At 31.5% G+C, this 10,749-nt stretch overlaps 1 long non-coding RNA gene across 1 annotated transcript; it reads right to left on the bottom strand.

Moving 5' to 3' along the window:
* Positions 1-999: 999 nt before the first annotated feature.
* On the bottom strand, positions 1,000-4,144 carry LOC133669656 (uncharacterized). Its single transcript, XR_009833934.1, has 2 exons — positions 1,478-4,144; positions 1,000-1,260 (listed from the first exon to the last, which is right to left on the bottom strand). It is a non-coding gene; the product is annotated as an uncharacterized LOC133669656 (long non-coding RNA).
* Between the last annotated feature and the right edge of the window lie 6,605 nt (positions 4,145-10,749).

Genomic DNA, 10,749 nt, shown 5'->3' with positions numbered 1-10,749 from the left:
GAGTGAGTTTACTGCAGAAATATATAATGAACCTTAGATTGCATTAATTAACAGGACACCAATTGGCAAATAATAGATTAATTGGCAAAAAGATATATACAAAAGGGCAGCTTAAAATGAGTGTTCTTTTGTTGTTCTTGTGTAGAAAAATGAGTCTTCTTCTTCGATGTATGCATATACGAAGTATTAAAACTTAAAATAAATTAATTAATTGGAAAGAGCAGATTATCGTTTCGTTATTTGCACTAATTAATTTTCTGACTGTCATCATTCTTTACTTTTTTGCAGTACATGAAACAATTAGGAAGTGCTGTCATTGTCGCAATTTCTTGTAATGTTGGGAAACACAATCGATGACACTAAAATATGAGTGGTCAAATATATAGAAACGCCAAAAATAAATAAAAAAGATAAATGCATGTATTGCCTTCTGCTGCTACTGCACAGATTTTATAAAAAATACGATAAATGGAACAAAATTAAATAGCAGTCGCCGAGGATAAACATGCGAAACTATCCACTTGTTCTAATATTTTCATCTATAAATTGTTAAGAAGCGTTAAGTTGCATAATTCACATGAGTTATGTACCAATATATAGCTAGTTGTCTGTGGGTTTCTTTGAGCCACAGTAACTCATCCTCTACGGTTTTTAATTTAATCAATGAAGACCTATCTTGTTTTTTTTTCAAGAAAAGGTTCCATCGTAGTGATCCACAAAGAAACAGAAATCCATCCATAAGCAATCCAAATATAGTACTTGAGATCACGTCTTCCTCAGCGCTCTGTATAAACCCTTGTGGGATCGATATTGTAAAGAAGAGGAGCTGACCAGCCTAATTTCTATGTATAAGATCTTACACCGAGATTCCATTCCAGAGCATCAATTTTATTTTTTTTTTAGAAAACAGTGAATCACCCACTTTACTTTTCTGGGTGCTAACTGATACATTAATGCCAAAAAGGGTCAGTACCCTAACTTAAGTAGTGATCAAATCCCTGAAATGAAGAAGTCAGTGCTAATTATCAGCTTATGCTATGGCTTCTGACTTCAAAGTTCAAACCATGGCGTTGAAATTCTTTTGGCAGCCTAAATATTTATGTTCCAAGTACAGACCAATGAGTAATTGTAAGTAACTGAACAACAATGCCAGAGTCAAGAAGATATATGCCTACTAGGGTTGGTAGACTTCATGTGAGAGTCCCATTAATGTCTTGTACGAACTCTATCAAGGAACCCAGAAACCTTGTCTTCCAGTACCTGAAATTATGATGAAGACAAAGAAAATACATGAGAGGCCGATTGGTGACGTTTCTTTGTCGTGGGTACTGTCTTTGGGAATCTTAGAAAGGTTTCATGGAGCCAATCCAGATCGAGCTTCTAGACAAAGACAAAACATGTAACATCCTACAACAACCAAAGTAAAGAGAAACACCATAAATTAAATTATATTGAGCATTAATGTCGTGCAACTCACAAGCAGGCTCCTTCTGCATATGTTGTGATCACCATACTTTTGTAAATGGATCTGCACTACTAGAGATTAAATGGCCGTCACTTAATCCAATGCTTGAGCTATCTGTATACTTTATTAGCATGCCCCTTGTGTAAAAGCCTTCCACATCCAATGAGAATCGCTCAAACAAAAAAACTAAAACATTTAAATAATTAAGGTCGAATATAGAATTTAAAATAGTACTAGCTAGACACATCTACATGATCATGAGTAAAGGGAAAAGGGATCATCTACAGAGATAAAGGATATCATGAATTAATTTGCACAATTTAATAGACTTTTCAATGCATAATAAGTGTAATTAAGGATCTTATAATTAAACAAAGTTTTTCTTTTAAAAAATGAAGTAAGATTAAAAAACAAACGAAAGTGAATAAGTAATTAAGAGACAGTCAAATTAATCAGCAAACTTATGCTCTTCCCCTAAATTGCTACAAGAAAAAATCTCACAAGACAGACATGCATTATATATCTATACACGTAAGAGAGATCCAAACAGATGGAGGAAAAAAATTAGTCTCACATGTGAGGCAGTGCCATGGAGTTCATGGCGTAGAGAAAATTGACCATATTCTAACTTCCTCTAAGAAACTTGAGCTTCATCGAACTCAAACCCAACAAGAAAAAAAGGGCAAAACTTATCTTAGGCAAGAACAACAAATTAGGACATCAATAATCACCACATATAATTGATGTTTTTCTGGAGAAAAAAAAAGGAAAAAGTATAGAAAATATGGACTTAACCAAGAAAATGAGAGGCCGATACAAGAAAGGAATAAACCATACGTGTTCTTTCATCTAATTCGACCTAAATTTATTAGAATTTGTCATCTAGTTTGACCTTGAGATTTAGATAAAGGTCGGTTAGATGATAATGATTGCAATTAAGACCTAAACCACATAGAATTAATGGTTTATAGAGCACGTCGCAGCTTGTACGTTCTAATTACTTGTAACCACATGCATTTGATACAAATTTATATTACAATTATATATACATCCATCACATATATCTACACAATAAATAAAAATTGGTTCTTTTTTTTTATCTTTTACTAGAGGGAGTTTGAGAATCCAAAATGGGATATTGGCTTGCATTCCAACGGGAGATCCCCTGGAGCACTAATGATCATATTATTCCATAGGGGGTGTGTATTTCAAGGTCCTACTCTAATATGTTTGGTTTTTTTTCCTAAGAAAAACATAAAAGTAGGAAATTTATGTTATCCTCTACTAGATCTGAGGCTCTATTCATTTCTGATCAAGTTGCATTAATTTATGTCCAAAAGTGCACCATTATATGGACTGGTCCTATATTTCACGCATCTGCAGTCATGCTATTGCTACCCATTTTCATGATTATAATTTGCTGACTCCAGAACAAAACACACCCCATACTCTCCACCACCCACACACACTACAGGGAGAATTTTATTCTCCATATCGATATATATCAGCTAGCTATATATGTGATCTTCCAAGCAATCAGTCTCAATTTGACAAGTAGACATCAATCCGTATATGCGAGCATTATCATCCCACATATTTTGTACTAAGTTGTATTTGGTTATATTTAATTTCAAGATGATCCATGGCATAAAACATAATGTATCCAGTCCCAAGACTCAACAAATAAAATAAGATTGTCTAGATGGGAGATTGAACATGCATGATGTTTTTTTTTAATAACAATAGAGTGTATTAATTAAAAAGTAATTATTTAAAAAAATGAACTCTAAAAAGTTGAATGATTAATACAGGAAATTAAAAAAAAATAAGTGTGTTACAAATATATAAGAGGAGTAGGAAAAAAAACATAATAGAAAAAAAACAGCTAAATTAGTGGTGTGTATTAATCTATATTTGAATATAGTCTGCAGTAAAAATGAAATCATAGCTGAAATTAGGTTCTTAGTGATATGCAAAGGGATCGATATGCATGACCAACAACACAGAAATTGACATGAACTGTAAAGGAGAAATATAAAGACGCTCTCTTCCAATATGAAAAGGCACACTGTTTTCAAGGCACGGGAAGATAGATTTCAAAAAGCACCAACCATGTTAAGACAAAAATCTTGTCAGTTACTCACATCTTGCTATTCTTTAACAGATTTTGACATGAATAAGAAGAACACAACACAGCAGTACGGCACAATAACAAGTTCAAGATACTACAAAAAAAAAACATCCCATCATATATAAGAGAGCAGCTGGTGGTGGGAAAAAGAACAATAAGGGAACACATACACAGATCAGTGAAAATCAAACAGGAAAAAGAAGACATACCTCATCTAGTGTTTTCTTCTCCAAGGAAGAACCCTAATGGGGTTCGCAAAGATAGATCACTGGAGGAAATTAGGGTTCTGATTAGGGTTTTCCATACTACCATCAATAGGTGAAACTGCCACATGATCTAGTCTTTCCCGTATAGGAAAATTAAGGAAAGCTCAGATCATGCTGGCAGCTTCAACTAATAGCGGTGCATAATTAAAAGCTATCGGTATTTGACTCGCTGTGATGCACTTGTCTAGGGCTTGAAGTTGCCTCTCCATCTTCTTATTCTTTCTTCTGGTTGAAGGTTTCATAGATGGGGAAAGATATGGGAGGGTGTAACCAGGGAGGAATATTATTTATAGAGGAGTTATAATATTTCTACCTCCTCCGGTCATATATTTTGGCTGTTTCCAATCCCATTATTAATTTATTTAATTGTGACTTTTATGTGACCAGGAATCCAGCATGCCATGAACCATCATATATAAGACAAATTTTTTTTCTCTAATTTCAAGGATAAAGGTCTTTTTTTCCTCTGCAGTTTTTTTGTATTCAAATCTTAGATACAACACTCAAATCTATATATCTAAAAACTAATTTCAAATATTGGCGTAGAAACTAACTCGGTGATATACATATATAATTGGAAAAAAAATCGTAGATGAAAATGACGAGCAACATTAAATGTAGCTAAGAATATAATTTACCTTGTCTTATTGAAAATAATAAATTCAAAAGGAATAGCAAAGTTGATGTGCTTAGCCTAGTAATTTTGGTAATTTTATGCTGTTAAGGACTGTAAAGAAAACAGAAAAAAGAAACAGCAAAGCTCGATCTAGCTAGTAGGAAAATTGAAAAGCAGAACTCAGGAAGAAGAAAAAATGATAGGGTGGTCCCAAAAGAAAAAAAAAACTTGAATATTGTCACGCCTCGGCCACCACAAGCAAATAGGCAAGTGATAATTTCTAAATTTCCTAGTAGGCTTTCATAACTTTATATGGATGACCCTTTCATCCATGGCGCCTCTCTCTTTCTCTTTCTCTTTCTCTTTCTCTTTCTCTCTGTGGGGGTGTTGTAAGGTAAGCATCAACCATGAACCACAAAGAGAATGAAACGCAAGTAGCACACAGGGGACCAGTTTGCATGGCTTCATAGCTATTGAACAAGGTTGGCACATAAAGAAAAAGAAAGGCAAACAAGAAAAAGGCACCTTAGCCAATCAAAATCGCTCTTTTCTCTTGATGGGTAGTGCATAATTTACTTCATTAATGTGCCTTTAGTTTGTTAAATGATGGTAACATGTTTATTTTTCACTTGCAAACAAGGGAATAACCCATATTTTATATGCTTACGGGACCTGCTTTTTTATTGGTGCTAATCACACATTGGAGGCAAATACTTTGAACAACTTAATTATATACCACTTAGGAGGTAACATATGGGACATTAGTCTGTAAAGTGATCCATCCAACTTAGGAAAATTAGAAAAAAATTGCCTACACTTTGATGAGAGATGGTTGTGATTTGGACTCTCTCCTCCTTTTCACCCTTTAATTTATTCCCTTAATCAACTTGTTTAGAAGGTGGAAGACATGGGATTATATGCTGGGAAATTTGCCTTACACTAATTGTACATGCATGCTCCCACTAATCAACCGATTACCGGTGGCTCTTGGTCCTAAACCCTGATTAACTATTGTTAATCATGTACGATACCCTCAATTTAATGTGTAGATCGATAGCGTTGCTTTCTGTTTTCTGATGAGGCTAAAAGATTTTGCTTAATTGTTGTGTTGTGCGGGTTGAGGCGTTATTTGTGGCTTTTTCAGACACATCTTATAGCCGACCATTTGGTATCCATTATCGCACATAATTGTTGGAGTAGTGGTGCCATTTGTTTAAAGCCACCTTTTCTCTTCTTCTTCAAGGTTTACAAAGAACTGGGAACATACAAGATCTTAGATCAGTACAGCTAATCATACCCTGCCATGGCCTCACTATACAAGAAAACGTCACGGCCTCCTCATCGTTTTCCATCTCACCTAATTAAACCCTTTGGTAGTCCCAGGAAGACTTTCTCTTTGAACATGTAAAACATCTCACCTGTACTCTTTTACTTGATTTGACATGGTCAGTTTTTATATTTGCCACGGTATGTATATATATTTGATCATGTAACACTAGAGATTATCAAGGAATTCCACATTAGCACAGTTTGTTTTGTGTTTATAATTGTGTTTTGGTGTTTTTTGAAAATGTATTTTTACTTGAAAAATTATGAAATTAATATTTTTTAAATGTTTTTTATAGTTTTGATGTATTGATATAAAAAAAAATATTTAAAAAAACTGAAAAAAATTATTTTTAATACATTTATAAATAAAAAATATTTTTAAAAAATACATGTATCATAATACTAAACACAAAATATAACATATTTACATCCCTTAATAGCCAAGGCCAAAATATGTGAGAATAATTACATTAATAAGTAATCCTGATCACTGTTAATTAATAACTCAGGTCTTGCACATGATTATAGTTCTTAAATTGATTATAAGATGATCATTTCTCCCATATTAGATAGTGAATGATTAAATGTCAATTAAGAGAATATATACTGTTGTTCTTTAACCTCTCTGAATTAAGAGCATATATATTCAATCAGGAAAAAGACCTGTAAAAGCATATCATTATATGACCCAACTATCATTACAGTGGTAATGATAGTTGTTATCTTTTATTTTATTATGATTTTTTCCTTAATGTGTGTACATAATGTATGTAACTATCATGAGGCAATAGCCAGACAATGATTTTCACAGCATTGTAATACATGTACTCTGGCGCCATGCTGAGCTATGCTTGTACTCGAATAGAAGCATATAAAAACATATATAAGAATTTCGTTTCTTTTTTAAAGATTTTTTATATAAAAATACATTAAAATAATATTTTTTAAAAAAAAATCTAACTTTAATATATTAAAACATATTAAAACGAACCAAAATATTAAAAACAAACTAACCACCTCAATCCCGAACAAAGACAAATTAAATCAAACCATCGGTTTTGCCTTAAGATAAAATCCAATCCTGAAATTTTTGGAGTCCCAGAGAAGCAATTTGTGCTTATTGTTTAATCGTGCACATTGCATAACAATTAACAGCACGAGCAGGGAAATTGTTCCTTCATGTTGGCCAATATTGCACAGTTAGTTTGGTTGCAATTTGCGAGCCATATTTGAGAGTTAATCTTTTTTTTTTTCTTTTGTTTTTGGGATGCTATATTGATGATCACAGGCATTAAGAATCAAATTGATGACTTCCCAAAGAAGCAATTTTCTCTGAAACTAAATCTTCATCTTTTTCTAATCAAAGAAGGGCAATGATTAGTGGAAGTGCTCTTTTATTAATTAATGGTTTACATATCCAATTGTGTGCACCTTAGTGGTCTCTTTCAGGGTTTATTATTATTATTATTATTATTATTATTATTATTATTATTGCCATTGATATGTTTTTAATCAGAGACATGAGTGGACTCTTAAGTGACATTTTTTCTTGATAAATAACAAAAAAAATTAATTCTTACATTGTTGGAAGCTTGTGGCTTCCAGTTTGCTTACCTTTATTCCCATGCTCACAGTGATTTCTATGTTTGCTAACGAAATGACTTGCACTAATAGATTGCGTTGTTGAGAGATGCTTGCATTCATGGCTATTTTCTCATTTTGGTATTATTTGTGAGGATAAATGATAATTATATTTGAAACAAACTATTTCATACATTTCTTTACCAAATAGACACTCGAACCAGCAATGAATGCCCTTTTTTTAGAGCTATTTACAGACTCTAGCTACCACCTCGTGTGCAAATGGCAAGGTTTTTTTCGGAGAAATTGGAGGGTGAAAGTGTTCGTTCTCTTTGTTCTATAAAGCTTCTCGGGCTCAGTCCAATTTAATTACTCTCGTGCTCAGCCATGGCCAGCCCCAGATCCATTGAGTTTCTTCTTATGAGCCCAAAAGCGCATTTAAACTTTTTTTCGAGATTTAAAGCAGAAACCAGAAGGAGAGAAATATACACAATAGAAAAGACTTTTTTGTTTTTCAACCACAACGACATCAATTTCACATTGTATTTAAAAGAAACAATAAATTCGCCTCTGGAAACTGGTCTCAAGATTTAAACTTAAAAAATTAAGAAAATGAGCAAATAGAAGAAGTACGTCATGCTAATATACCTTAATATACCTTGGATGATACACGTCTAAGGGTCAGGAGACCAATTCTCAAGAACACAACTGGTATTTTTAGTACATGCTATGCTACAAGCCAATATATTTTTATATCTATTAAGATTTTACATCAGTTTTCCCTACTGCTGTTGCTCCTCGTGCAGGAATTGTCCAGTTATCCCATGCTTAGACTCTTCTGTATCTAACAAAGACCCCTCTGTTTATACTCTCTCTTTTTTTCATTGGTTTTGCTTTCTCTAGGCTAACATGTGTTCATCAAATTTACAAGCAAGTCTCACTCTTCTAATTACCTTCATTGCTCTAATACCTACTTTCACCGTTACTTTCTAGCAGATATACTGCTTTCTAGTCCTTTGTGCATTCAGGCCCTTCGACCATGCGTGTGTTTTTCTTTTGTTTAAACTGCTGGCCCTGTCCTACTTACTTTGCTACATCTTCTATTACCTCATGCAAGAATGCTTTTTAGCTTTTTACTTTGTTGTTTGTTCTTAATTATCCAGCTTTTTGAATTTCCAAGACAAGCCTGCGTTAATTGTCTTCAGCTTTTAGCTTGCCCCATGTAAACAGCGAAGTCTTTGACTGCAGAAGACCAGCATTATCTTTTGTTCTTTACTTCTGTTTTTGTTTTTTTTGGCATGGATCGTTGTGGCAGCCTCTGCCAAGTCTTGAATGCAATGCTTACTATCGTTTACCTCTTATAACTGCTATACTCTTCCTTTTTAACTCATTTGATTACAGTTTGCACTGTTAAATTCTTACTTTAATCGACATCAACCGAATTCCAGGACAAATTATCAACAACCCGCAGCAGAGCACGGTTACCTCGTCTAATAGATTCTATATTTGAACCAAGTTCTCTCCATGTTTTCCACCTTCTTACGGAGCCTTGCATTGTAAACTATCTATGAAGTTAAGCTTTTATGTTTTTTTTTTATTGTGGACATATTACTGTGATTTATGGATAGGCAGTCATTTTTAAGAGTAAAATCATGAGAGAAAACCCGGCAACACGAGATTCTTAATAATCATACACTTTCCTCTAATTTACTATTTACCACTTGACTCTTAAAAATAATCATTGCGTAATAAGTTAATAAATAGCATATGAACCGCACTCCACAGTGGGTTAATGATAATTTTTTTAAAATATAAAAATATTTGAGTTGGGTTAAATGTACATAATATATTTATACTATAATCATCTTCAAATAAAATATTTTTTATAATAATACCATAAATAGTGTATAATAAAGCAGCGCACAGTATATTGATAATAAATTTCTTTTCCTTTAATTTTTTTTCTTTTAAGATATTTTCAATTTTTTTTTCTCTTTAAATTTTTTCCTTTTCTTTTATTGATATTTTTTCACACTATAAAGATGAAATAAATTGATTTGACTTTAAGATTTTTTTATTTTTTTTTTAATTTTTTTTCTCTTATTGATTTTTTTTCATACTGTAATAAGAAAATAAATTTATGTGACTTTTTTTTATATTGTAAAAAAATTAGATGAGATAATTTTTTTTCATTTCAGATTGAGTTGAATTTCATTATTAAAATATGTTTGTTTTTGCGTTTCAAAAATAGTATTAAAAAAATGAAATTTTATTTATTTTTTTCTTTACATCAAATTAATATTTTTTGATATTTTTGTATTATTTTGATGTGATGATATAAAAATTAAAAAAATATTATCTCAATAAAATTTTTAAAAAAATATATATTTTAAAAAATATCATTGTGGACATGGACTCATTGCACTGTAGACAACCAAATATTTTTAATTTTATTTTTTTTTCTCTTTATATTTTTTCAGTCAGACTCATTCAGCATTAAAAGGTTTGTTTATTTTTGTATTTCAAAAGTATTTTTGAAAAAAAAAATATATATATTTTTAAATCATTTTAATATAATAATATCAAAAATAAATTTTAAAAATTTTAATATTTTAAAATAAAACATACTTTAAGAAAAAAAAACCGATAGTTCGTTTCTAACCGATGAATTGTAAAATATACTAAAACGCATCAGTGTTTTACTGTGGATTGTACAGTGCAGTCCACAGTAAAACACTGATGCCTTCTTCTTCTTTTTTTTGTTTTTTTTACACTTATGTCTTTAGTTTTTTTTAATTTTTTTTTCATTTTTAATGTCTTTCGAGTTTTTTTTCCTTTGTTTTTTTTTCTTTTAATGAATTTTTTTTAATGTTAAATTTCATTTTTAATGTCTTTCGAGTTATAAGACTCTCAGGACATGGATCCCAGGTTTAACGGGTTAACCTAATTTGACGAGTTAACTTGAATTTTTTTTTTACTTTTATTCATTTTAATTAATTTTTTTTGTTTAATTTGTTAATATTGAATTTTTACTATTTAGTTTAACGGGTTGACCTGGTTTTGGATTGCACAGTGCAGTCAACAGTCCAAAGGCTGAGCTGTCTTTTTTTTTCATTTTTTTCCCATTTTTATTTTTATTTTTATTTCATTTTTTATGTCCTTCGGTTTTTTTTTTGCATTTTTCTTTGTTTTTTTTCTTGGGTTTTTTTTTTTTTGCTTTTTTTTGTTTTTTTTCTTTTAGTGAATTTTTTTCGTTTAATTTAGTTTGTTAATGTTAATTTTGTTTATTTAGTTATCAGACTTTCATGACACAAATCCTGAGTTTGACGGGTTAACCTGGTTTGACGAGTTAATCCGAAAT

The sequence above is a fragment of the Populus nigra genome, chromosome 12, assembly GCF_951802175.1.
Source record: "Populus nigra chromosome 12, ddPopNigr1.1, whole genome shotgun sequence".
In the NCBI taxonomy this organism is placed as follows: Eukaryota; Viridiplantae; Streptophyta; class Magnoliopsida; order Malpighiales; family Salicaceae; genus Populus; species Populus nigra.
This window is presented reverse-complemented; position numbering and strand designations above follow the sequence as displayed.